Source organism: Balaenoptera physalus (assembly GCF_965194825.1).
Source record: "Balaenoptera physalus genome assembly, chromosome: 7".
Lineage (NCBI taxonomy): Eukaryota > Metazoa > Chordata > Mammalia > Artiodactyla > Balaenopteridae > Balaenoptera > Balaenoptera physalus.
In genome coordinates this window covers 52,791,182-52,814,027 of record NC_138886.1, presented here as the reverse complement: position 1 = coordinate 52,814,027, position 22,846 = coordinate 52,791,182, and the positions used below count along the sequence as shown (strand labels likewise).

Here is a 22,846-nt window from a genome sequence, read left to right as displayed (position 1 = left end):
CTTTTGCTTGTCTGTAAAACTTTTGATTTCTCTGTCAAATGTGAATGAGATCCTTGCCAGGTAGAGTAATCTTGGTTGTAGGTTCTTCCCTTTCATCACCTTAAATATATCATGCCACCCCATTCTGGCTTGTAGAGTTTCTGCTAAGAAATCAGCTGTTAACCTTATGGGAGTTCCCTTGTATGTTATTTGTTGTTTTCTCCTTGTTGCTTTCCATACTTTTTCTTTGTCTTTAATTTTTGTCAATTTGATTATTATGTGTCTTGGCATATTTCTCCTTGGGTTTATCCTGCCTGGGACTCTCTGTGTTTCCTGGACTTGGGTGGCTATTTCCTTTCCCATGTTAGGGAAGTTTTCGACTATAATCTCTTCAAATATTTTCTCGGGTCCTTTCTCTCTCTCTTCTCCTTCTGGGACCCCTATAATGCGAATATTGGTGCATTTAATGTTGTCCCAGAGGTCTCTTAGGTTGTCTTCATTTCTTTTCATTGTTTTTTTTTTATTCTGTTCTACGGCAGTGAATTCCACCATTCTATTTTCCAGGTCACTTATCTATTCTTCTGCCTCAGTTATTCTGCTATTGATTCCTTCTAGTGTAGTTTTCATTTCAGTTATTGTATTGTTCATCTCTGTTTGTTTGTTCTTTAATTCTTCTAGGTGTTTGTTCTTTAATTCTTCTATGTCTTTGTTAATCATTTCTTGCATCTTCTCGATCTTTGCCTCCATTCTTTTTCTGAGGTCCTGGATCATCTTCACTATCGTTATTCTGAATTCTTTTTCTGGAAGGTTGCCTATGTCCACTTCATTTAGTTGTTTTTCTGGGGTTTTATCTTGTTCCTTCATCTAGTACAAAGTCCTCTGCCTTTTCATTTTGTCTATCTTTCTGTGAATGTGGTTTTCGTTCCACAGGCTGCAGAATCGTAGTTCTTCTTGCTTCTGCTGTCTGCCCTCGAGAAATTATTTTTTTGTCAAACAACATTACTTTTACATCTCATCTAAAACCATAGATCTTATGTGTAAGTGAACAGCATGCAGTGTGTACAGAACATAAGCTTGAAGGTTTTCTTACTTATTTTGTTATCCTATGTGTTCACCACTCAGACACAAGCTAAGTGAGGGGACTTTTGTCTGCTTTGTTCACTACTGAATTCCAGCAAATGGAATTACGTCTGCATGGAGCAGGTGTGCAGCAAGTATTGGTTGAAAGAATGACAAAATAGTGAGAATGTGAGTAGATAAATTCTTAGTAATATTTTCCTGATGAACTTTAGAGAAGAGACTGCCATTTTAAACTTATAGAGGGCATCTCTAGATTTCTAAAAACCACATCTAATGTCTCATTATTTAACTCCTTTTCTTCCAAATAAATAACTTTCTCTTTCTTACTAAAGATGGTGCCCAAAGTAATACACTGTCCAGGATTTAAGGAATATTTATTGAACAGTGAACATAGAAGGACACCTTTTTTCTGTATCCTTCCAAAAACAGGGTCCTCATGGAGCCGTCCAGAAGTTCCCTGGAGAATTACCTGTATCAGAGCTTCCTGGAGTATAGAAAGTAATTTCTGAGTCACTCAGGGACCTCTTTCTCCTAGTCTTGGTGACTAGGGAGCCACAGAAACAGAATTGGGGAAGGCAGCTAGTGGTTCTGCAGGTAACCAGGAGAAAAACTTTGATGGATCCTAACCTGTCTTTCACAAACCTTCTGGACCAAGGGGGGACTTATAGCATCTCCTGAGGCAGAGAGGTGTGGCAGGAAATGCCAGTCCCTAACGTGAGGTTCCCCAGGGCTGTGCTTGTTGGGTCCCAATAAAGGCCCAATTGAAAGAATGCTTCTCTCCTATCCTATGGACCAGCTATTCTGGGATGCCTTAGAGTTGGGGCCTTTAGATTGGGAGCTACTGAGATGACCACGTTTTACTGCCTTAACCTTTCAAAGGTGGCACTGACAGTATCTAACAGGGCACAGTGTCATGGTGATCTGAGCTTGGAAGTGGGTTAGTGAGAGCTGAGCTCCAGCTTGTGAATCCTATTTTCAATCTTCATGCGGTTTTAAGATTTAGCCCAATTTCCAGACTATCCCCTACCCAGGCTTGAAAATGGCTTTATTTCACACTTTGCGGCAGGAGGTAAGTGGGTTTCTGTGTGAAAGTGATGGTGCCAAAGACATTTACGAACATTAAAAAATGTCTGAACATGGCTTCAAGCCACTCAGCCTGTTTCTCATCCCGCACTGTGCCTTGCAGAGCGTATGCAAGTTCAGAGCTCCCTTTGAAATCAGCGGCGGTTATGAGCTTGGAGCAACTCTGTGGGGCTCTGAGCAATATAATAAATGAGGCCCTTTGAAGACTAACCATTGTACTTGGGCTCTTTTTGTACTTCTGACACTGCTTTCTCAGGGATGGTCTGTAATGGTGGGAGTAGCCCACCAACACACGCCCTCTGGTTTTCAGCTTTGGGCCTGAAAGAGGGAAGGGGGACAAGGAAGTAGGTCCTCGTATTTCCTTAAAGAACCAGCCTAAACACTTTCACTATCCTTTTGATATCAACACCTGGGATAAGGCATCGCACACCCACATCCCCTGAGTGAAAACAAAACAAAAGCTACTTTTCATCTGCAAGTACTTACTGGTCCATGCAACAACAAAAACAGCAACAAGAACACTAAGAAAAATAAAACAAAAACAAAACCAAAGCTATTAGCAGGCAGGAGATAAGCAGACTTATTTGTACATTGGGGGTTTCACAGATTACTTATTTAGCTGAAAGCAAAGAATTAAATCTGGGATATTTTCTACATTTCCCTGATGACATTATAGGCTAAGTTGATATTCTGACACCAAGATGAAATTTCTTAAATATTCTTAAAAGATAAGTAAAGCTTTCTGTTTTGACTTATGACTAAATATTCCTAAAAGGCTAGTATATTTACTTCAAATGCTTAAGTTCAGTAAGAAAAATACATTCAGGTTGCCTTTAAACATATTTAAGAAGAATTATTGAATTCTTTGGTCCAATTTTTCAGGTACAAGTTTGAATGGCTATTTGAATGTCACTTCTTGTGCTAGATACAGAATCAACTAATTTTTGCTGAGCACCTTTTTGATTTCTCACAACCACACTGTGAGATCAATACTGTAAATTCTACTTAGCTGATGAAAGAACCGAGGCCAGAGTTCCAATGGCAAAAAGAGCTAGTAAGTAGCAGAGCTGTATCCAAAGTCAGTTCCTTTGACTCCCAAGTCCAGCCCTCATCCTCTCCAAGACTGTAACTGCTTCTCAAAGTATAGTAATCCACCCCCTCTGCAAATAAAATAATATGTTGTTTATTTATAATGAGAAGTATTTGAGCTAATATTGAATTAGGGTGAAGTCCCTGTAGGGGCCGATCAAGAATGGTTCTAAAAAAGTAAATATCAGGTGAAATGGACTTCAAGAAAACTTGCATTTCTGAATGCAAATGTGGGATAAGAAAGTTCCAAGTCCCTTTTCTCATCTTTGAAACTTTTCCTAAAACATGGACAAAAATAGATAGAATTATAGTTATTGACTGGTGTAAGACCTCCTTGAATTCACTTTCTTATGTTCTGTCTCATTCTAAAACTGTGATAGATGGATATCAGATAAGAAATAAGTGAAGTATGGGTAAAGAAAGAAAGGGAAAAAATAATATTAAGTGGAGACCAGAGGTAAATTAATACATGCAAATGCATGCCACACTGAGAATGAAGACAAAACACAAAACCAAAACCAAAAAAGAGCAGTTGGAAGATAATAATAATAACAACAACAAAGCTGGCTAATACGTAGTGAGTACTTTTATGATTTGCCAGACACAGTGTTAAACACTTTTACATTGACTGTTTCACTTAATTCTCACTGCAGCCTTATGAAGTAGGTATGAATATTTCGTTATTTTACAGATGAGGAAATTGAGGCACAGAGAAGTTAAAAGGTTCAAGGTCAACCAGCTAATAGATGATGGATTCTAGATGTGAACCCAAGCATTCTGATGTCAAGACCAGGCTCTTGACCATTCCTAGCTTTATACCAAGTGAACATATTGTTGTTACTCGTGAAAACTCAATTGTCTCCTGGCGTCTGGGTGTAGAGGAAATGACTCATTGTGCCCTCCTGAGTGGAACATGAATGGGTTTGAGGCTGCTCCTTCTCAACATCCCCTGTGGTGCTAACAACACAGGTAGGCCTATGGCTGTTTGTCATTGAGTCCCTCCAAGGAAGCTGAGGCCTGAAGTCAAAATGCAATTCAGTAAAAGCAAATAAGAGGGGCCAGAGCAATACGGTTCAACTATTTAATTTGGATGGTTTACCTTTATCTTGAGGTATAATTCCAAACCACCTGGAGAGATGGATGGACTTCATGTCCTTCAGGCAAACCCCTCGGAGCCTCCTCAACTGTAAACATTTCTTGAGCACTGCTCTGCTGGAGGAAGAAGAAAAATCACAACCATATAGAACGGAGGCCATAAATCTGGAGTAAAACTAATCTCAGTTGTTCCCGCAATGTTTCTCAGCAGTCCTATTACATGTGCTTCTCCCGTGTCCCTGGGCTGCGATTCCAAACCTTCACCACTCTTCAAAGCTTTCAATCTTCTCTCTTTGGGATGACCTTGTTTCTAAGCTAGGGACTAGCAGCTACCAAGAGTGGCTTTTTTTCATTTTTCCACCCATTTTCCCATAAGCCAACCTGCATCTGCAGCCATCCCTTCCTTGTCCTCATCTCTAGCAAAAAACAGTTTTCTTATCAAAGGCAACTCCATCCACTGGTGCAGTGGATGTTTTTCCACCCTGCCTTCCTAGGAAATTTGCTTTATCGATAATGTCTTTTTCTTACCTTTGATGCTCTATTGGTTGTTCCCTTTAGCATAAAAATACGGTCATCCCTCTCATTTAGAAAACAAACAAATTTTTAAAAAACCCATTTAATGGCCATTTTTTAAAGCATCCTCATGCTTCTCTCTTTGATGGCTATTCTTTTACGAAGGGCAACCTAGATTTATTCTCTCTGAATTCACAGCACTCTGTATCTTTGGTCCACTCTAACCTGGCTCTCCCCCATATCCCTGCAATGAGACTGTCCTGTGCACTTACTCGCCCAATGGAATAAGCATGGTTAGTTCTCATCTTACACGGCTTGTCCTGCTGACTATTCTCATGTTCTTGGAAGTTCTGGCTTTGCCTCCCATGACATTTCTCTCTCTGTCTCTCTCTCCTCGTTTACCTCTGCACTGCTGGCTCCTTTTTTTGGGTGCCTTGATTGGTTTCTACTTCTCCACCCCTTCTTAAAAATAAGTATTTTCTTTTCTCACTTTAGTCATTTTTGGGGGGATCTTGTCCCTACCACTGTTGATTCTGAGCCCTAGTCCCATGTCTCCAAACTGTTTTCAAAATCATTCCACCTGGACATTCCACAGGCACTGCAAACTCAGTACGTCCAGAACTGAACATGCTTCTCTCTGCTTTCATGCTCATCCCTAGTCACTCCACAAAACCTGTGCTCTGTCCTATATGTTGTATGTTAATGAATTATAGACCCTTTCTCCAGTTTCCCAAGCCAATAGTCTGGAAGCCTTTGACTTCTTTCTCACATTCCAAACAATGTATTTTATTTATTCTTCTCTTTGCATATCTCTCATCTCTAATGGGACCACCAGTCTATTTGAGTAGGTCCATCAACTCCCTTAACCACTGCAATACAACTCTTGACATTTGCTCAGTTTCCAGAAATTCCCATTTCCAATCCCCCTTCTTTAGTAGCCCCAGAGTTCAAATACAAAAATTTGATTATGTTACTCCCTTGCTTACAATTGATCATCGGCCTCTCATGACTCACAACATACACTTTAAAATCATCTGTCTACCTGGAAAATACCTATTCATGTTTCTTCTTCCTCTGGGAGGTTTTCCAGGACAGATTTAAATGCATTATCTTAATCTGCCATTCAACTTTGTGGATCACCCAGTTTAGCAAATCTCATTGTATTTGCTTGTTTGCAAGTCTGATTCTTTATTTGTTTAAATGCCTTGAGAGCAGGACCTTGCTTTCTCAACTTTGTATGCATAGCATGTAGTATACTAGTAAGCGCTCAATAAACATTTAGTGAATGAAGGAAATGTATATATTTTTGAAAGGTATATCATTCAAAGAGCGGGAAAAAATTTGCCTATGGAATCTCAAAGCATGCCCTGACAAAATTATAATTAGGAATACCCACTTGGTTACACATACAACTTGAGACAGACTGGAATGTATTCTGACCACAATTTATGCTATAATAAGAATGTGTTTGCCAAACACTACTAGAATATGTATACATTTTTCAGAACTCTAGATCATGGTTGTGAATATCCTTGACCAGGAGGGTCTAACTACTTCAATGAGTTAGCTGAAGTAGGTGTTGGGAAAGGGATTGGATGAGGTCTGTGCATACGCTCTGCTGAGACACTCTCCTTCAAGAAGGTGGGTTTCAGTGGATACAACCTAAATGTCCATGGACAGAGGAATGGATAAAGAAGATGTGGTACATATATACAATGGAATACTACTCAGCCATAAAAAGAACAAAATAATGCCATTTGCAGCAACATGGATACAACCAGAGATTATCATACTAAGTGAAGTCAGTCAGAAAGAGAAAGACAAATACCATATGATATCACTTATATGTGGAATCTAAAATATGGCACAAATGAACCTATCTACAAAACAGAAACAGACTCACAGACATAGAGATCAGACTTGTGGTTGCCAAGGGGGAGGGGGGGGAGGGAGAGGGATGGACTGGGAATTTGGGGTTGGTAGATGCAAACTATTACATTTAGAATGAATAAACAACAGGTCCTACTGTATAGCACAGGGAACTATATCCAATCTCTGGGGATAAACCATAACGGAAAAGAATATTTAAAAGAGAATGTCTATATGTATAAAACTTTGCTGTACAACAGAGATTGGCATAACACTGTAAATCAACTATACTTCAATAAAAAAAAAAGAAAAAAAGAAGAAGATAGGTTTCAGAATTTCTGATAATAGACCCCTCAGCTCTCATGGACTCTTCAGACACTCATCTGAGATTCATCATATGACAAGGCCAAGGATACATGGGCCCCTTTAAACTATTACAGTCTTCTCCCCCTGCCCTCAGCGTATATGAACAAGGAATATTTTGTGGAGTATTGTTTTTCAAGGTGATCTGTCACACTTCTTCTATGAACTTTCTTTTTCATTTCTCTCACCCCAATAAGAGACCAATAGTCAGTCACTTCCGTATAATAATTGTCTCTTCCTCTCATGGGGAATATATATACAGAAAATATTATATATTGAGCAATCAAAAATTGTTAAGATTTTGTTATATTTATTTGTTTTTGTTTTTAGATTACACATATAAGTGAAAACAAACAGTATTTGTCTTTCTCTGTATGGCTTATTTCACTAAGAATAAGTGAAATAAGCATAAGCATAGCCTCCAGGTCCATCCATGTTGTTGCAATTGGCAAATTTTATTCTTTTTTTCCCTGACTGAGTAATGTTCCATTGCATATATTTGCCGTGTCTTCTTTATCCATTCATCTGTTAATGGACATTCAGGTTGCTTCCATACCCTGACTGTAACAAAACAGAAACAGACTCATGGCTACAGAGAGCCAACAAGTAACCAGTAGGGAGAGGGGTGAGGGGAAGGACAAGATAGGGGTGGGGGATTAAAAGGTACAGACTACTAGGTATAAAATAAATAAGACGCAAGGATGTAATGTACAGCACAGGGAATATAGCCAATATTTTATAATAACCTTAAATGGAGTATATCTATAAAAATATTAAATCATCATGTTGTATACCTGAAACTAACATAACATTGTAAGTCAACTATACTTAAACAAGCAAACAAACAAACTGTGGTTTTGAACCCGCACGCTGAATGCAGACGTCTGGGCACTGACACCCATTTACAAACTGGGAAACCGGAGGCCAATCTCCGCCCCGTCTCTCATCCTTTGTATCCTATTTGACTCTGAGGTTTCTATTCCAGGAGAAAAGAACCTCTAACCTAACCTGGCTATGCAGGGTCTTTTAGCCTAATCCCATGGAAACACAGCTCTCACATAGTTTGTCACTTCAGTCAATATACAATTAACACACTATTAGAGGATTATTGGCTGATCTCTTCATCTTTGCCACATTCTTTTAAATTGATTTAATGATGGATTAAGCTAGGCCTAGAGCATGATTTATTTATTTGACCTTTGTTCTGGCCTACATTAAAATTTATATTTTCATGGCCAGCCTGTATTTTAATCATTAAACTAATTTCCTCTCTTTTTAACCCTTGAAATAAAATACAATTATTCATTTTGAATCAAAAGAGAATCATAAAAAAAAAGAGAGAGAGAGAGAGAGAGTCATGGGATAAAAGGATGTAAGCAGCAGGAAAAGAGGAAAGAAAGCAGATTGTCAATGGCTCAAAGTGAGAATTGTGCATTATGGCAACTAGTGCTCATGGGTTGAGACTAAAATTTCTTTTTTTAAGTTTTAAAAAGATGCTCGCCTTTCTGGCTAATTAGTGCTATGAAGAATCAGTACTATAACTGGCAAGACCAAATAAGGTATGCCTTTTTACCTGCTTTACAAGGTTGTTGTAAAAATTAAATGTGGTAACATATATGAAAGCAATTTGCCAATTATAAAGTTCTCCATGAACATGTAGTATTACCTGAGCAGCCATTTCTTAGGGACCATCAACCTTTGGGTCACTAATTTCCATTGTAGCTACATGGGCTTTCAGCCAATGACTTTGGGGAGCACTGGCCTTGATGGCACTGCAGAGTTTGCTCTCATAAGAATACCAAATATACCACCTGCAGAGTATTTTATTTGCTTTAAAGGCCAAGGATCTTTTTCTTATTTAAAAAAATGCAAAAGATGTTCTGTTTTTGAAACAATAAGTGGCACTGACATCTCTCAAGATTGAAAGCTCTATTGTCTCATTTTAAGCACCCCCTTATTATTAGGAAAGGATGTTGTTGGCAAGAATGAATAATTAGGTAACTCTTTGTGGGCACATTTTATTCAGGTCCCAAGGGGAACGTGCAATTGTAACATCTCCTTGGATTATTTCACAAACATATGGCAAATGCAGCACCTGAGCCAGATGTACGAGCATATTATACTAGGTCTGTTTTAACTTAAAACTGTGAAATACATCAGATGGTGAAGTTATTTTGGTCATGAACATCCATCATGGAAATAGTATAGAGGCATCTTTTTTTTATTGTCCATTTTACTTGGACTGGAAATAATCAAGAACAAAATAGCTTGGAAATCATCTCCTGCAGTGGAAGATTCCAGGTAAAGTTCAAGACCTAATGAAGTATATGGTCTGGATTTAAATGGGTCTCAGACATCTCCATATAGTTTAGTAATGCCTATTACAAATATTCACTGCTGGCCGATCTGGAATCTCAACTCAACAATGATTATTTTCAATTCTCTTTTTCTCATCTTGTGTTTTCACTCCTCTGGAGATGCATATGGGAAGATTAATACGGAATTTTTAAAAATAACGAGAATACATTCTCTACCGATTCAGTAGGGAGTTTTTGTGTTTTTCTTTTAGCCTATTTTATTATAACAACACTGGTTGTTTATTTTACTAAAGAGTCATCATCTGGTATTGGCTTCTTGGAATCATAGTTATCTAAGCAGAAATGCCCATCCCATTTGCTGGTGGGAACACCACATTGCAGAATGAATAATTTTTAATCTGAGTTACTTATGTTTCAGAATTAAAAGATATAGATGCCATTGGACTCCCAAATGTACAGTGTTGTGCTTGGTCTGATGGGAAAATAAAGAACACATAGGCGTGGGCAACTATATTTTCCCTTCAGTACATACATGCAAATTCCATTAACACTAATGAGCGCTCTGCATGTGTACTGAAGAGGATGTGAACCAAGTCACAGTGGAATCTATCACTTTTTTTTTTTTTTTAAGACTTGCATCATATTCCTGAGCTTTTCCTGAGAAAGAGAAATACACAGTGCTGAGACAATGTAAACAGTATGGTGACAGTGGCACCAGGGAAAAAGTACTTACTTTTTATAGCCAGTATGGCATAGAGCAGAGATTTTGAGGTTGAATTACCACAGCTGGCAAATGTTGAAGCTGACAATAGAGGTCCACAGAGTCTTGGATATTCTGCCTTTGTGTTGCATCAAAATAAGGAAACAAAATATTTATGAACTTAATTCTGCCTCTCAACTCTTTCCCTCTTTGAAATGGCAATTCTCTGCGTGATAATACGTAGAGAGATGCAGTTCAGGTGTGTTCCTAGCCAATGTGATATTCCATAAATGTGGTGCACCTGTGTTTTCTTGGTCACCCTGCTGCCACTGGGGTACCTTAAAGCATTCTCTCTCAAATAAGTAAGAGGCGGGGGTGGAGGTGTGCGGAGAGGGCTTATGGTCTCCCCTCGCCTACTTTTTTTCTAATTTCTTCTCATTTCAAAAGCCTTGGAACATATGTTTAATTTCAGGTTAAGATGTCAGGTTTATCCCAGTCCAGAGATGTTGACAAATCCCCATATGGGCCTGCGGTGGCTCTGTGTGCCCTCATATTCTACCTGTCTCACAGGGATGCAGCTATATTTATAATACACACTTCTAATATTGCAGAACTGCTAGGGTCAAGGCATTCTGAGCCTCACGTATCAGCCAAACAACCCCACAAAACTGAGCTTCATGCAGAGGCCCCCTTCGTAAAGTTGCTAACTCAACATCCTCTCTCCAGGACCGAGAGGGACACTAGTGTATGAATGACCCTCCGCCTAGCAAGCCCAACCCTCTGATTAGTCTGAGAAATGGACTTTTAGTGCTGGGAGAAACCACAACAAGCAAAACAAGATGACTGGCCATGAAGACAGACAACCAACCAGAAATACCGATTCTGTGCCCTTACCTTCCTTTCCCCCCTGAAGATTTAGACTTGTGACAGTAAAAGCAATAATGTTCTGACCTTAAAGGGCTGAGGTTGTGTTGCCACTGGCTGTTGAAAGAATCATTCCTCAGCAGCAGCAGGACCACTGGCCCCAGCGGCAGCCGCAGTGGCGGCAACCACAAAAACTGGAGTTCAGTCATACTGGCATCGGATTCTGGAAAGGGGAGGGCAGGGAAGGAGGGAGTCTATTGGCCTAAAAAGCTGAAACATCTGCTGGAGTTATTAACAGCTTTTTGGCTGAGTTCAGCAGCAGGGCACCTTGTGGTTGATAGATTCTTCTCTCAGCAATTCAAAACAATGCAGTTAAAGCAAATTTCTCATTTTCAGAGCGCAGCTTAATGAGGCATACAGTATTTTAAAAATAGTCACACTTAAAATGGTCAGTAGTGGTGACTGCAGTCAGTGGTTACCATCGGTCCTCCGTGGCACTGTTAACTTTGCCAGGGTGATGGCATAACATGGATTTTTCCAAAGACCACGTAGCTCATGGTTAACTCACTTTGGAGGAATTTACATTATTTATGAAGTTTATGCAGATTATCCTACGGTGTAAATATTGGCAAACTGGATCAAAATCACTTAGAGGGCTTGTGGCTCTCCCTTCCCAAAAGTGTGCATTAAACCTTTTTAGGCTCAGAAGTCCAATTCCAGGAAAGGTTCTGAGGGGCCAGACTTTGAAGCTGAAGTAAAACTGAAGACGTGGAAACAGCTTGGGCTGGAAGAGCCCTGGGCTGGAAGGCAGGGGCCGAGGGTCCTAGCACTAGTCCTTGTTCTAAGTGGCCGTGTGAGTCACTGGGGGTCATTTCATCTTTCTGCCCCCATTTCTTCCTGAAGAAAATGATGGAGTCTATTAAGCCTATTTGTATGTCTCCAAATGTTTCCATTCAGTTCTGCCATCCCGGGAACGGTGGCATTCAAATCCAATTTGAAAGTGTTCCTCTTATGAAATTCCTGAATTGTGACGAAGTTGAGACTGTTTGCCAATGCCTTTTTGCATTAGCACATGACACTCTGTGCAGTATTTGGGTGAGGGCATCAGACAAAGAAACTGTAACATTAAATAGCTCTGTCAGTCACTTCAAGTGAATGCACCATACGTTGTAACAGATGCGGGCAAAGTACAACCAGGCCCAGCTGGACTTCCTAGCCTGTTAGCTTATCTGGCCAGACGACAGTGTCCAGACCAAGAAAGGGTCATGCACAACTTTGGGTCTTACTCACCCAGCCTGCTAACTTTGGCAGAAGGAAGGGGGCGATGAGGGAGAGACAAGGCTGACCACTGGTGGGCCAACATCTGTGATGATGCTGAAGTCTGCCCTAGCCCTCTTTCATCATTTGCCCCTGTGCCCAGCACAGGATAGGAGAGAGAAATTGGCCAAGTCACTGTTTCCTTCAGCATACTGATGATCTGGCCTTTCATTGCAGAGGGGAATGAAGAAAGGACTGCACCCGCCCCACCCCACCCCTTCCTGCATTCTGATCCAGGAATCTCTAGGGACAGAGACAGTATTTTTATCCATTCAAGAATTATCCTGGTTGGTTCTAAGATACATATATACCCTGACAGGCAAGGGTCTCATGAATGTGCGGGTGCTTCTAGCCTCTGTAACCAGCTTCTGTCATTGAGGCTGAGGGCACGTGGTCCAACTCTAATAGGTTTGTCTGGTCCACAACCTCAGGTTTCATCCAAGCCTGCTGAGAGCATGGTCCAAGTAAAGTGAGTGAAAACAAACAGAAGCCTCTCCACACTGCCCAGCAGGGTTCACACGGCGAGGTCCTTGGTTCCTGACTAAACTTAAAGGAAAACCTTCCCAGTGTCCAGGGCCCTGTGTCCTGCAGATGAAGGAGAAGAGTACCCTCAAATTCTCTGCTGCAGAACCCACTTGGGCAGTACCAGCCTTGACTTTTAGGTGGAACAGTGTACCTATAAAAGGAAACTTCATACCTCTGCAGAGAGAAAGGATAGCTGGGAGATGTTTCTCATGGCAACTTGGGGCCTTTGTTGCCATTGAAAACCCAGCTGATGTCATGCCTCATTCCCGGGGGGACCAGCCGACGTGCTTTTCTGAGGCTGGCTGTTGCCGGAGGAGGCTTGCCCATTGATAACCACCAGCACCTAGAACCTTCTGTGGCCAGCTCCAAGCACCTTGCTGAGAGCCTCTGTTCTGGGGGAGAGCAATCCCAGGTCAGACCCCTAGACTCTCACAGGGGCATCTTACGTGCTCCATGGCTCTGTGGCAAGGTGCCCCGCAGTGTTCCTGTGTCACATGGACCCTGTCACCTTGTGCAATACTAAGGGGGCTGCCTGTGGGTCTGATGCAGGGGATGCTGGCCCAGGCAGTTCTGTGTGAGCAGAGCATATGTCCCCCAAGCTCCTGTGTGAAGCTTGGAGAGTTCATACCTGAACTCTTCTATCGAGAGACAGATGAGATGGGGAAGGAAGATCCAGGCACTGCTGAAAAGACAGTGACCAAGGTTTCGGGGTAAATGGGATGCCCAGCTCCTGAATCCAGTGCTAGTGAATTTGGGGATCACAGACTCTCTGAAGGCCCACACATCCCATGCGGCTTGTTCAGTAGTTCCCTACTGAAGCCTGGGGACTTGGGTTGGGACAGGAGACTGTCTGCAGCTCCCACCCAACAGGCTGTCAAATGGTTTCCCACAGCTACAGGGTGGCCTTACGCTGGCCTTCCACAGACTCTTAAAGAGAACAATGAAATAAGGTTGATGGGAAATAAATAACAATGGATAATTCCCCTCCCACACATACCAACAGATCTATGCAAAGGCAAGTGTAGACATGCCCTCATATCTCGTATCACCTAGAGCATGGTTGTTGATTGGCTGGAAAATATGTGTGTGTGTGAGTTTTAAGCACAGTATCACCTGTCATGTCAGGGCATGCGTAAGACCCAATAGCAAATATTTTTTGTATTGCTGAATAAAAAGTGGTAGTATCCTACCTGAACCCTGCCATACTTGACAACTGTCATATTAAAACAATTCTGATTCAGACTCAAAGGGCATGTGTATTGTTGAGTAAAATTAAGAAATAGAAATTAGGAAATCCATGGGCTCTTTATTTTGGCCTCTAAGCTAATAGTTAATTTTGAGTAAGTTGCACAACCTGTACATAATAATTTGCCTTTTCCCAAAATAAAGTCAGACTAAGTATCGTTATCACTTATTGGTAAAATATAAGGCATCATACTTTTACAGAATGACTGTGGAAATTTAGCGGTTTAATAATAACTGAATTACAACCTAATATCTTACAATTGGTAGAATTGTTCTTCTATAATCTGAAATAAATCTTGTAATGATTTGTTACTTAAATGAAGGGTGTTTCTTTTATTGGTGCTACACAGATGAAAGATAAAGGAGATAATGCAATCTCAGTATTCCACAGCAAAGCAACTATATCCCCATAGCATCCAAAGGACAATAGGGGTCATCAGGTCTAATCTCAGTGTTAAATGAAGAGAGAGGCTTAGAGAGGTTGAGCACTTGTCCATGGCTACACAGGGAAGTTTCTTTACAGCATACTCCATTTCTCAGTATAGCTGTTATGACAAAACCAAGCTCCCTTACAAGATACATTATCAAAGATAGAGTAAGTAATCTAAGATAGGACTCTAATCACATTCTCTTTCTCTTTCACAGATTCCCAATACCTTTCTTTTACAGAAGAGTATCTACTCTATGGTCCAAAAGGAGTGAAAAATTTTGCTCCTAAAATCCTCCAGTGGAAAGTCTGTATTGATATCTAAGACTGACCTTTATCAATTCACCAGTGAATAAATAAGTATTTTGATGTACTGAAATACATAAGAATATAAGTTAGCACCAACTGTGAGGAAGGGATTCTGGGGAAGAGATACCAATATTGTTGAGTACTCTTTATGTTCCAGACACCTTGCTATGAGGATTCTAAAGTATTTGATTTATTTTAATATCTTCACCCTGTAAAGTAGGTACTCTTACAGATAAAGACACTGGGGCCCAGAGAGGGGAAGAACATTCCCTAATGTTACTTACGTGGTAAAGGCAGGCTTTAATTTCAGGCTACCTTAACTTGACCTCTTTACCCATATGTGCAACATATATGCAGACAGATATACGTTCAAAGGAACACACATAGTAAGTGATGGGCATTACAGATAATACCCATCATGACACTTCAGAGGAGAGATCATTGATACTCCCCAGAATGAATCAATGATGAATCCCGTCAATTAGAGTGGTCAGGAAACAGGCTGCACTGAGAGTGGGATGAAATATGTCTTGAGGAATGGGCAGGTTTTGATAGGTAGATATGATAGGGAAAGACATTTTATTTTGGGAAAATAGATCCTAGCAGGGGATGCATAGTAAAGAGGCATGAGTAGATCGTCTTGGCTAAAAAGGAGGGTTTCTTTTGGGAAGTCATGAAACAAGATCAGAAGAAGCTTGGGTTTGGACTTTTAAAAAATTCAATGCCAGGGTAAAGGGTTTGGATTTAATACTTTTGGTAAGGGTAGACTGAAAAAAAAAAAAAAAAGTTACTTGGAGATAGATTAGAGAACCAGAGGAAGGAGACAGGGAGAGTTTTTTGGATTTCACTATGATCGTCCAGGCAGTGGTAATGCTGATGGTAGTGATATAATGAAAATAGACGAAAAGGAACTTACAAGATAAAGTAAGCACTGTTCCAAGGAGATGTGGTGACATTGTAAATCATTTCAGATATTATTCCAGGTGGAGGGACCTGCAATAATAAAGGTTGTCCAATTTGTTTTGCTTAGATTCACTTGTTGACTGCTCAGTTGTCAAACGCTTGCTGTACACTTGCTTCTGTTCTGTTCTCTGGAGATGTAACAAGTGAACCAGATAGCTATACACTGTGCTGCTAGGGGACTTACCTTCTAGTGGATGATCTGGGGGCTGTGGCTTAGGTTGATAGGAGTCGGAGTGGGGGGAACCTCACAAGGGAGAATCGGTTTTGTTAAGAAGATAATTAGTTGGAGGTGAGATTAAGGTAGCCCAGGTTAAAATGTAGATGAGGCAGGTGATAATAAAGAAATATCTTAGTAGGGAGATCAGAGTTAGAAAGAGAAATGAGAAAGCCCTATAGGAGAAGTAATCAGGTATCAAATCATTTCCAAATTATGAACTGTTCTCTTCACAATGACCATATACATGCCCTCTGAGTCTGCTGTTATCATTAGTTTTATCCCATTTTCTGAACCCACATTTCTTTCGTGTGCTTTTTGGTGTCACTAAATTTTTGCCTATCAAGGAAATGTAAGATTTGAATAATCCTATTCGTTTGTAGCACAGGAAGATATCCAACTATGTTTGACTGCTTTAGGAGAGTTATGAAATATTTTTATCCCATGAAGTTCTTTAGGGCAGTGATTCTCAAAATTTAATGTGCACACAAATCACCTTTGGATCATGTTAAAATGCAGCTTCAGATTCTGTATATCTGGGATGGGGCCTGCAGTTCTGCAGTTCTAAATTCCTAGGTGCGGCTGCTACTGGTGGTCCTCAGATCCAACCTTGAAGGCCTGGCATCATTGTTTTATTAAATCTCACATTGCCCTCTGCCATTGATGATATTGAAGACTACTGTTTGCATCTTGTAGGTATAAACATATTAGGACAAAGATGATAAAAACATAGGAACTTAAACTTTGTGGGAGAAAAGGCAGGTACGAATTTTGCTATATAGCCAAGAATAAGAGATCAATGACCAAAAAGAAGGGCAGACATGTTATAGGAAGTGACTTCCAAATTGGGTGGTCCAAGAAAGTTTCACAGAAGAGAATGCTTTTGAGCAGTTCAGGATTATGGAGGAATAGAAGGAGAGGAAAAAAATAATCAGAGTTAGAAGATAACATCAGTGCCATATTATTTTGATTATTATAGATTTGTAACACATTTCGATACCTTAATGCAAAGCCACCCCTCATTATTCTGATCTCTCAAAATATTTTGTTTGTTGTTTTGTTTTGATTTTATGTGAGCCTTAGATCATCATTAAGTTTCAAGAAAAAAATGTATTGAGAACAATCGAATTTCATTAAGTTTAAGGATTATTTGAGGAGGTATTGCCATTTCTCTAATGTTAAGTCTTTCTGTTGTTATGTTTCTCCGTTTATTATAGTCATTATGCTCTTCAGTAGAAGTTTACAGTTTTCTGCAAACAGTTTCCTTTTTGAGCAGATTTTTTCTTAGCTATTATATATATTTTTTGCTTACTGTTATTAATGATTTGGAGACTCTAACTTCTGCATGCCTAGTATTACCTTTGCTTTTGGGAAAAATACCCTCTAGTTAGGAACTATCTTTTCTTCAACTTGTATCTCCAAGCATTATAACTACTACAGTTTATTTCCCTATTACAGGGAATCAGTGATTTCTGATACATAGGAAAAACTCCTGGAGTTTGTATACTTAACATGTACATTTATTTCATATATAATAAGCTTACTAAGCTTTATTACTTTCAAAAGATTCTTTTGAGTTTTTCACATAAATAATGACATCTTAAGGTTGCCATAATAAATTTCTCATTCATACTTCATTTATTTTTCTTACCTAACTGCATTGGCTAGAACTGCATATAATGCTTAATCAAAATATTAATGTGAATACATTTGTCTTCTGTTTTGTTTTGTCTTCTGTGGTTTTATATCTGGATCAATGTTAATAAGTCATTATTTTATCTTCTCTATCAAGTTAGTTTGATATTTGTGTTCAATTTTGATTAAAAAAACAATAATTCTGGATCACAATTGGTCCTTGATGACTCAACTTTTCGAGTCCTGAGTTCTAGTTTTGCTTCTTCTCTTGAATTTTTCAGGACAGACATATGGGTGGCATTTTAATTTTAGCCCTCAGATTTCTGAGATTTTTATACACACATTAAAAAATGTGTTAAGGTATAAAATTATTGGGTCACAACATTTTCTTATAAAAAGCTTTAAATAGTTGCTCCACTGATGCTGCCCTTTACAGCAGTATGAGGTTGGGATGAGTTTGTTTTTTTGTAGAATAATCATTTTCCCCCTACCTGAATGGCAGAGAAATTTAGTGCCATCTCTCTCTGGTCTCAAATCAAAAGATGTCCAGAAAAGGACACATTAGCTAAGCTGCAGTTAGGTCCTCAGGCCTGGGCACTTCCATGGAACTTGGTGTGATGATACATTGCATTATCCAGGTAGCTCCTGCTTTCCCCAAGCATGCTTGGGTGTTGGTATGTTTATAGAAACAGATGGGGACCTAAAAGTCTGCCTGGTGGTGGGTAAGATAAAGGGAAGAGGCGCAATCTGAGCTATACCTTGAGATATGATAAGTTTGTCAGGCCAAGGAATGGTAGATGGAAACAATTCACTCAAAGAAACAGCATGAGTGCATAGCACAGAGATGGAAAAGCAGGCCGTTTCACATAAGTAATCCAGAGGGTACATGGAGGGATAAGCTGGAGCTGAGGCTGGCAAGTAGGATGGGCCAGTTGCAGCAATACCTTAAGAAAAATGGGTGTTATTCTGAGGAAACCAAACCAAATGAGGAATCATTCAAACTGAAAAAGTATCATCAGACCTGTGCTTCAGATTTATTACACTGGTGGTCCACACAGAATTTGAGGGCAGGCCATTTGGAAGCCTAGATGAGAAATGAAGATCTGGAGTTGGGCAATGGAAATGGATCAGAGACAAATGAAGAACATGTTTTGGTGTTTGAATTGACAAGAGATGTAAGAAATGTGGAGGCCGAGTGAGGCAGAGGAACCAAGATGACTCCTGTTTTTCAGGAGTATACAGAAGCTGTCCAGGAGACAGTTGTAAATAGGAAGTCTCCAGGTTAGGAGAAAACTCTGGGCTGGTGAAATAGAACTGGGCACGTGTAAATGGGAGACAGTGAGGTTATTCAGAGAGATATGAAAGGTGGAGCAAGAAGTGAAAGTTGAGGCCAAACGCCACAAAGAAATTGGATGAGTCAAGGGCTGAGAACATGTTTAGGATGTGCAAGATAAGAAATTATTAGCGACCACTGTTTGCGGACTTCCAGTTCAGTTGGAGTAGAAGCCAAGTAACAAGGATTTTGGGAGAAATTAGGAAAGAGGCCTTGTGTTCCTCTAGAAGCCAGAGGCAAAGGGAAAAGAGAAGTGTGTAGGTAGCTGATGTAGAGTTAGGAATTTTGTTTGCTTGATTTTTAAGGATGGAACTGAGGAAGCAAGTCCTCAAATTAAGTTGGGCTTATCCTGAATCTCCAAGTTATTTTTTATTGTATTTCCTTAACTGAACCATAGGATCTGCCTACATTTCTACTAATTTATCTTTTATCTTCTAAATATTTATATTTTTTCCAGAAAGTTGTTCAATTGTATTTTAACACTTTCCATCTTACTGATCCTACTTGATAGGGAAAACCAGAATTTCACTGAAATCAGTAACCTAGAATTGGAAGACATCTTGGATCAATTTGTCTAAACTGCTCTCCCAAAGTTGTAATTCCCTTTCACCATCCTTAACATATTTCTAGTGATAGTAAACTGCTACTTCAAAGGGAAGCCAATCACTTTGGTTGGACATACCATATCTAACAGCATGTCTGTGTAAATTCAGCTGGGATATGTTTAGCTGCAATCAATAGATGATTCCAGTTCAAAACTGTTTCAACAAAGATGAAAATATATTATTTCATCTAATAAGAAGTTCTCAAGTAGGCAAGTTTCAGAGTTTGTAACATCAGTGTTTCAACACAATATCAAAACCCCGGATTTTTCCATCTTTTTATTCTTGTATCCTTAGTATATCAGCTTAGCCCCCCTCATCGTCACAAGATAGCTGCCAGTACTCTGGGCATCACATGCAATCATTAGACGTCTAGCAGAATGAAACAGCACATACCCTGTTTAATATTTTTTGTTGTTATTGAGGATACCTTTTTCAAAAGCCCTCAGGAGACGTCCACCTCAGCATCACCTAATAGCAAAGAATGTGGACAAGGAGCTACATGGCCTGGGTTTGTATTCTAGTTCTTATTTCATACTTCCTTAGGCAAGTACTTTTAGCCTCTCTAGCTCTCAGTTTTCTGAGCTGCAAAAGTTACTCACAAAACCTACCTCATAGGGTTGTTGTTGGAATTAGCATTAATATATATAAAGTACTTGGAAAAGTGCCTGGCGTGTAATAAGTGCTCAGTAGGTGTTCATTATTATGCATTCAACAATCCTAATTGAGCTACATGCCCATCCCTTAATTAGTCACTGGAAAAGGAATGGGGTTACTATGATTGGCTTTGAAAGCTTAATATTTATCCTTGAAATGTGGGCTAAAGATGTGCATCTATATACAGATATATGAATAAAACTTGGGCTCTATTGACAGGGAAAGGAGAAGATGGCTCTTGGGGAGGCAACCAGTAGTGTTGACCACACAATGCACAACTTGCTATTTGCTTTCATTCCATTCATTATCAGTTTGCAGACTTTGGTAATGTTGGGAAAAGGAATTGGAGGGAAAGACAATATCATGCTGAATATATATTAGTGATATACTGAAATACACACATTCTAAGTAGATTCATGCTTGAATCCTACTAAGTGAAATCTGAAAATATATATTTAAAATACCTAACGATTAGTTACAGCATCATCCCAAAGAGCAGTCTAAAAGAACTTATATTTTTACATCAATTTGCAAAGTTGTATTTACCTACCTTTTCTCATTTAATTCTCACAGCAACCAGGTGATGTATGAAGGATCGGTACAATTACCATATTGCGGACGATGAAATTGAGGCTCTTTGAAATCTACTGGGGGACTTCCCTGGTGGCACAGTGGTTAAGACTCCCTGCTCCCAATGCAGGGGGCCTGGGTTCTGTCCCTGGTCAGGGAAGTAGATCCCACATGTATGCTGCAACTAAAAGTTCGCATGCCACAACTAAGGAGCCCACGTGCTGCAGCTAAGGAGCCTGTGAGCCACAATTAAGGAGCCGGCAAGCTGCAACTAAAGAACCCATGAGCCACAACTAAGAGCCTGCCCGCCGCAACTAAGACCTGGTGCAACCAAATAAATAAATAAATAAATAAAATATTAAAAGAAATAAAAACTTTTTTAAAAAGTAAGAACTTAGAAATCTAGTGGGAGGTTTTTTTTTAATATATTTATTTATTTATTTATTTAATTTTGGCTGCATTGGGTCTTCATTGCTGCGTGCGGGCTTTCTCTAGTGTGGCAAGCGGGGGCTACTCTTCGTTGCAGTGCGTGGGCTTCTCATTGCGGTGGCTTCTCTTGTTGTGGAGCACGGGCCTCTAGGCGTGCGGGCTTCAGTAGCTGTGGCTCGCGGGCTCTAGAGCGCAGGCTCAGTAGTTGTGGCGCACAGGCATAGTCGTTCTGCAGCATGTGGGATCTTCCCGGACAAGGGCTTGAACCCGGGTCCCCTGCATTGGCAGGCGGATTCTTAACCACTGTGCCATCAGTGAAGTCCTAGTGGGGACTTTGGATACAGAGGTAAGAAGTAGCAGAATTCACACTTAAATTCCGATCACTCATGTCCTAGTAAGAAGTCTTTCTCCTCTATCAGTGCCTTTCTTATACAATAAAGACATTGTGAAATGCTTTCTTCAGTCACAATTAGCAGTGGCTCACTCTAAACTTACAGCCAAAAATTAAATATAATATGCCAAGTATATGCCAGAATATGTGAGCATGGAGCTGGCCATGACACTTTTAGCACCATTTATTCTCAGAGACGTGAACACACACATTTACGTGTCACTATTCTATGGAGGGTTATCTGGAATCTTTTATTATTATGAACATTCTTTCTTCAAGTGCTCAGTGTTAATTGCTAACTTCTAATTTTTTAAAAATCCAAAATTGGCACTGGACTGTTTGGAAATCTGACTGCAGAGAATATGATCTATGAGAAAGCTTTTCACAAAAAGAATTGATCACCTAAGAAAACAGTTTCATCCCAGAAAGGTAAAATTTGGATAAACCTTCATTTAAAACCATGTAAAATTGCCAGTCACTTACATCTCTTCTTTAAAAAAAAAATCTTCATAATCAATGGAATGGGGTGGTTAGTGACCTTTCAAAAACTTTAATTACGATTTTATTAGAAAGTGTTTGGTATGTTTTATAAGACTGCCGTAATCATTGCTACTTACATCATGATATGCTCAATGTTTCTGCCAGAGACTCCAGCTGGGGCCCCTGCCCTCTGGACACCTGGTTAAATGCTTCTGCACCCCATTTCCATGGTTTGTAACAGTCCAGAGGGCTCCTTGTGATTTCTAGATATTTCTAGAACTCACCCTTTTATGATTTTCTTTGCCTCTATGCTCCAAGATCCAACATTATTGAGGGTCTGCTCCAAATGAATCAGGTATGAAGGCCCAGTCTCTTCACTGGTTTCTAAAACAACAAAAAGAAAAATAAAACCCAAATCATTCACTCTTAACATTTCTTGAGTTAAATAACCCTACTGAGGATTTGGGGATTCACAGGTCAGGCTACACTGAGAATCATGCAGACTCCTACTGTCAATTCCTGTCTGGAATGAATGGAATATTACTCCTCCCTTCCCAGACACACCAGATCTCCTCACCCCCAAGTCCCACATTCTCACTTTTAATTTCTGGGCACTGGTCAGGGTATTTTCTCTTACTCTTCTCTTTCTAGGAGGAAATCAGGTATCAACGGCTAGTATCAAACAGTATTTTCCCATTTCTTTACATTTGCAATTCACCTTGTCTAGTATCTGAACCATAGCTTAAAGTATAAACATATTATTAAAAGTTTACTTGGCCCAAATTTTCTCCCATTC

General features: G+C 39.8%; 2 long non-coding RNA genes across 2 annotated transcripts in view; one reads left to right on the top strand and one right to left on the bottom strand.

Moving 5' to 3' along the window:
- LOC309665026 overlaps positions 1 to 6,710 on the top strand; it is a 34,815-nt gene extending 28,105 nt beyond the window's left edge. Inside the window, exon 2 of the long non-coding RNA XR_014266168.1 lies at positions 1,392 to 6,710. This is a non-coding gene — a long non-coding RNA (uncharacterized lncRNA). The remainder of the gene's footprint in view (positions 1 to 1,391) is intronic.
- LOC309664985 overlaps positions 1 to 22,846 on the bottom strand; it is a 342,649-nt gene that overhangs the window by 17,278 nt on the left and 302,525 nt on the right. Inside the window, exon 5 of the long non-coding RNA XR_014266119.1 lies at positions 4,331 to 22,846. This exon is cut by the window's right edge and continues 12,602 nt beyond it. This is a non-coding gene — a long non-coding RNA (uncharacterized lncRNA). The remainder of the gene's footprint in view (positions 1 to 4,330) is intronic.